The sequence below is a fragment of the Loxodonta africana genome, chromosome 3 (genome assembly GCF_030014295.1).
Source record: "Loxodonta africana isolate mLoxAfr1 chromosome 3, mLoxAfr1.hap2, whole genome shotgun sequence".
Lineage (NCBI taxonomy): Eukaryota > Metazoa > Chordata > Mammalia > Proboscidea > Elephantidae > Loxodonta > Loxodonta africana.
The window spans coordinates 182,126,207-182,132,528 of NC_087344.1; positions in this window are offsets into that span (position 1 = coordinate 182,126,207).

Consider the following 6,322-nt stretch of genomic DNA (forward strand, 5'->3'; position numbering starts at 1 on the left):
GGTTTTTGTGGCCTGGCCTTAACTGAGGAGAAGATTGTAGAAAGAGAGAGGGAGGTAGCATCCTCACAACACCCTCCATTGGCTAAGGCAATGAGCCCTTGCTCTGCCCCTCCTTAGCACCTCCCACTTCTCTCAACTTTGCTCAGCTTTGGGTTCATAAACGTGAACTTGTTTCTGAATAATATCTTAAAACTTTACTATGTTCCAGTGTGCATTCAGTTTGGGGAAATTGGATAGGACATATTCAGAATAAAACCAAAAACCTGTTGCTTTCAAGTCGATTCTGACTCATAGTGACCCTATAGGACAGAGTAGAACTGCGCCATAGGGTTTCCAAGGAACAGCTGGTGGATTCAAACTGCCAACATTTGGTTAGAAGCCATCGCTGTTAACCACTGCACCACTAGGGCTCCATATTCAGAATACCAAAATACCCAAACCAAATCTGTCGTGGTCGAGTTGATTCTGACTTATAGTGTCCCCACAGGGCTTTCAAGGCTATAAATCTCTATGGAAGTAGACTGCCACATCTTTCTCCCATGGAGCCACTGATGGTTTTGAACTACTGACCTTTTCTTAGCAGTCAGGTGCTTTAACCAGTGTGCCACTAGGGCTTGGAAAATTCACTCCATGGCATTGGCCTAAATCCTTGTGGCATTGTGGGTGGTAAAGACTATAAATATCCAAAAAAAAATGACCAGCTATAAAAATAGTAGCCAATTTTACTGACTTCTTCCTCCACAGAAGGAATGTATAGATACACCCTATGGGCCCTGACAGGGAAGGTCTCTTGCCTGGGTGCATGCCTATCACACTTTATTGTTGTCAGACCTATTTTATTTAAAATTGTATTCCCAGTGTCTAACAAATGCCTGGCACAGATATAAATGAATGATATGCATTACAAGAGGAATGTATCATCATACAATAAATATTCACTGAACACTTCCATTCAAAGTACTTAGAGAAGCAATCGAACATTTATAGAACACCTAATCTGTCCAGATGCTATTGATGATCATTTGACAAATATTTATTGAATACCTACCTACATTGTGCACTTAATTCTCACAACTCCTTGAGCCAGGTTTCTTAGCAGGAAGTTAAGAAGGCTTCATAAAACCTGTTGCCGTTGAGTTGATTCCGACTGATAGAGATCCTATAGGACAGCGTAGAGCTGCCCCATAGAGTTTTCAAGGAGCGCCTGGCACATTCAAACCGCCAACCCTTTGGTTGGCAGCCATAGCACTTAACCACTATGCTAAGAAGGCTTCATGGGGACTAAGAGCTTTCTGAAATTCTAGGCAAAATTTTGTAAGTATGTGTATTTTTCTAGGGAGAGAGCCCACATATGAGAATTTCATAAAGCTCTACTGCTTACTGTCTCTAGGGGAAGGAATACACAAAATAAGGTTGTAGTCTATTCAAGTTGTAGTCTCTGTTTTCAAGGTATTCGTAATCTGATTGGGCAGATGAAGCATGTATAAAGCAAACTAAGGCAGGATATTGTCATCGGTTAGCGGATAATAAAGATAATGTTTTTGAATCTTGATGAAGAGAGATATCATTGTGTGTCAGAATGATTAGGAAAGATTTTAGGGAGGAGGTGGGACCCCATCTGAGTCTCTTATGGATTGACTTGTGTCCCCCCAAAATGTGTATCAACTTGGCTAGGCCATAATCCCCTAGTACAGTGTGATTGTTTACCATTTTGTCATCTGAGGTGATTTTCCTGTGTGTTGTAAATCCCACCTCTATGATGTTAAGAGGCAGGATGAGAGGCAGTTACGCAGTTACGTTAATGAGGAAGGACTCACTCTACAAGATTAGGTTGTATCTTGAGTCAATTTCTTTTGAGCTATAAAAGAGAGAAGTGAGCAGAGAGACAGCGGGGCCTCCTACTACCAAGAAAGTAATGCCAAGAGCAGAGACAGTCCTTCGGACCTGGGGTCCCTGTGCTGAGAAGTTCCTAGACCAGGGGAAGATTGATGACAAGGACCTTCTCCCAGAGCCAACAGAGAGAGAAAGCCTTCCCCTGGAGCTGGTGCCCTGAATTCAGACTTCTAGCCTCCAAAACCGTTAGAGAATAAATTTTTCTTTATTAAAACCATCCACTTGTGGCATTTCTGTTATAGCAGTACTAGATAACTAAGACAGTCTTATACACTGAGTAGAAATTGTCCAGGTATACAGGAGGGAGAGAAGCATTCCAAATAGCTAAAATTATGTCAATAAACCTTTGAGGCCACAAGGCATTCTGACCACAAATAGACTACTCCAGCTTGAACACATGATTTGTTCTGGAAGGTACTGTGAGGGCCAGGGTTTCAAAGGTGAGTTGGAGCTAGATTGTGAAGGGCTTAGGTTCCAAACTGAGGACCTTGGAATTCATCTTGAAGAAAATGTCACACTTTTTTCTTTCTTTCTTTTTTTTTAAAAGAGAATGATGACAAATAGAAATCCAGATTTTAAAAAGTTTTTGTACTTTGAGTTTTGCCGCGGGAGCCCTGAGGGTTCAGAAAATGATCACCTACTCTGAAATCAACCTTTTGGGTTTGTTTCAAATGATTGCATGTGACTGTCAACGCTTACTAATAAGGGAAACATGTGCTTATTACATATTGCACAGATGGTAATCTTTGGCAGATTACAGTCACGATACACTTGCTGAACAAACTTATAATTACCATGACTGAATGCAGATATTCTCAACGTGTAATTAGTGCAGAAGATGTAGCAGAGAGGGGTACATGCTTAACTAAGGGCCACTGAAATTTTTGTTTGAGTGGGACCAAGTTCCAGGACTTTGTTTTCTCCTCTGAAAAGAATGGGAATCATTAAATGTGTATGTGAAATTCCTAAATCAGAGGAGCAGTGGGCTCTTGTAGTACCAGGGTCACAGAAAATGGGAAGAGTTTAGAGTTTTCTTCCTCAATGAATAAACTCGGGATGATAAGGAGTTCTGGGAGGAATTTGGGAGCCCAATCGAGGGAAGTTCAGGGTCAGTTGACTAGAAAGGAAAGATCTTTGAAGCTGGAAGTAGACTCTGACGATCACCTTCATTAGTTAATTCTTTTCCCTGTTTTCTGTTAGCTAAAGGTGGAAGTTGGTGCTAGGGGTTACTTGTGTTGCTTTGAGAGTTTCGGTTGAACAAGCTGAATGTTAGAGTGAAAATAAAAATGTTTTTCAGTCCTGGGAATAACCCTGGGGATCTCTCTTCCAGCCTCATAGTCTGAAATATGGAAAAATGGAGGCCTAGAAAGCTTAAGTGGTTTGCACAAGGACACAGAGCCAGTGAAGTGAAGGAATAAGAGAGAATGACAAGAAGGGAGGCTGGAAAGGCAGGGACCTAGACTGTCTAGTTCACCAGTGTATGTATGTCATGGATTGAATTGTGTCTCCCAAAAAATATGTATCAACTTTTTAGGCCATGTGTGGTTGGCCCCCATTTTGTGATTGCAGTTTTACGTTGAGAGGATTAGGATAGGATTGTAACACCAGCCTTACTCAGGCCACCTCCCTGATCCAAGGTAAAGGGAGTTTCCCTGGGGTGTGGCCTGCACCACCTTTCATCTCTCAAGAGATAAAAGCAAAGGGAAGGAAAGCAAGCAGAGAGTTGGGGACCTCATACCACCAAGAAAGCAGCACCAGGAGCAGAGCGCATCCTTTGGACATGGAGTCCTTGCGCCTGAGAAGCTCCTCTGCCAGGCGAAGATTGAAGACAAGGACCTTCCTCCAGAGCCGACAGAGAGAGAAAGCCTTCCCCTGGAGCTGACGCCCTGAATTTGGACTTGTAACTTACTAGACTGTGAGAAGGAAACCCTGGTGGCGTAGTGGTTAAGTATTATGGCTGCTAACCAAGAGGTCAGCAGTTTGAATTCACCAGGTGCTCCTTGGAACCTCTATGGGGCAGTTCTACTCTGTCCGATAGGGTCGCTGTGAGTCGGAATCGACTCAACGGCAGTGGGTTTTAGTGGGTCAAAAAAAAAAAAAAAAAAAACAACAAAACAGACAGAGTAGAAATGCCCCATTGAGTTTCCAAGGAGCACCTGGCGGATTTGAACTGCCAACCCTTTGGTTAGCAGCCGTAGCACTTAACCGGTATGCCACCAGGGTTTCCAGTGGGTATAATGGGTAGACTGTGAAAAAATAAATTTCTCTTCGTTAAGGCCATCCACTCGTGGTATTCCTGTTATGGCAGCACCACGTAACTAAAACCATGAATACTGACTGTAACAATGCCTGTCACATACCAGAAGTTCAGTAAATATTTGTTGAATGAATGAATGACTAAACCCCAGTCTTCTGGTTCCTTATAAAGCATTCATTCCACTGCACTATAGAAACTACGGAAGATCTAATAAAAAAGAGTCTGAGCAACCAGGACCTGCTTGTACAACATCAAAGGACAAAGATCACAGGGCAGATTGGTCTCCCTAGGAACATAACCTTACCTTATAGGGAGACCAACTTTTTCATCACGAAGTGCATTGAACCTCATTCCCCAGCAGCAGCCAAGATGATGTTTATAGAGCTCCCGACTTAAACAGTTATGCAGCCAATTACCCAACAACCTCAAGGTTCTGCCCATACACGTACATTATCCTGGTGGAGCAGTGGGAAAGTTGGCCTCCAAGTCCCTCTGCCAGCCTGCTGAAAGAACAGCCAGAGGGCACGGGTTGGCTGACACGCTTTTATTTTTAAACTACGTGTTGTTACAACTGTGATGAAACAGTGCTTTCTTCTTTGGAAACTGGCTCTTTCCTCACCTTGTAAAGTTGCTACAAGAACTCTGTAGGGTTTTTACTATAATTATTATTGTCCACCTATAGTTTAGCTGATGAATGTATATTTCAGGAATGTCCTGGGGCTGGCATTTATCAGGATGCTCTGAAAGAAGTACCCATTGAAAGGATCCTGGAGAAAGCTGGTGAGACTCTTCCAGGGTTTCTGTGAATATCCTTAAATAAGGAAAAGGAAACTTACTTGAGGAGAAAAACAGTTTTGCAGTTAGAAATCATTTGAAAGAAACAGCGTCACAAGACAGTGTCAAGGCATCCCCAGGCGCTGCCTCTGGTGAACATCCACTATTTGTGTTAAAGTGAGAGAGAGGATGGTGCCCCATGCAGAAAACACAAGCTGACTCTGCCAGAATGATACCAAGGAGCTATAGGTTTGGCTTCCTTGTCTCCGCCACTGACCACAATGTTGAGTGGCTTTAACTTTAGGGTATATTTTAATCCTGCATAATTAGAAAAATGATTAGGGCCTTCTTAGAACTTCTTCCTAGTTACCAAGCTGTGAATAGTAAGTATAGTCTCCAGCAGAGGACACAGGAATATTCGGATCATTAGGTGAGACGTTGATTCTTGTGGCCTGATTTGTATCAAGCACCTTCTGACTCAGTCACCTCATGGGTCAACTGACAGGTCGTCTGCAATTTCTATAACGCTGAACGCAACTTTCAGACCATTTTCTACCACTGGTTCATTAGACACAGGAGACCAAGAAGCTGCTGCATTCTCAGAAGGATTTTTTTTTTTTACATCTTACATTTTGCCATACATTTATGAAACGATCCTGGAGAAAGCCAGTGAGACTCTTCCAGGGTTTCTGTGAATATCATTAAGTAAAGGAAAAGCAAACTGACTTTAAGAGAAAAACAGTTTTGTAGTTAGAAATCATTTAAAAGAGATAGGGTTCCAAGACAGTGTCAGGGGATTCCCAGGCTCTGTCTCTGGTGAACATCCGCTATTTGTGTTAAAGTGAGAGATGGTATGTATACCCAAAACAAAGCAAACCTGTTGCCATCGAGTTGATTCCAACTCATAGCCACCCTATAGGACAGGGTAGAACTGTCCCATAGGGTTTTCAAGGAGTGGCTGGTGGATTCAAACTGCCAGCCTTCTGGTTAGCAGCCAAGCTCTTAACCACTGTGCCACCAGGGCTCCTTCTAGATCTCAGTTTGCCCATTTCCATTCGTCCAGTTTTTCCTGTCCCTTCCTGCCTTCTCATCCTTGCCCCTGCGCTGGTGTGCCTATTTAGTCTCATGTACATGGTTGGACTATGTGTGTTATTGTTTGTTTTATAGGCCTGTCTACTCTTTGGCTGAAGAGTGGACCTCAGGGGTGACTTCAGGAGGAGATATTAACAAACATTCGGAGTATCATCATTTGTCATGACCAGTGAGTCACTGCAAGCAAGGGCACATAATGCTGTAGGGTCTAGAATGAAAAGACTTGGAAAGAGAATCCCACTTTGGGGATGCAAGTAATATAGGGTTCAGCCTTACTGGGAAAAATGGTTGGGGAAAATACAGAGG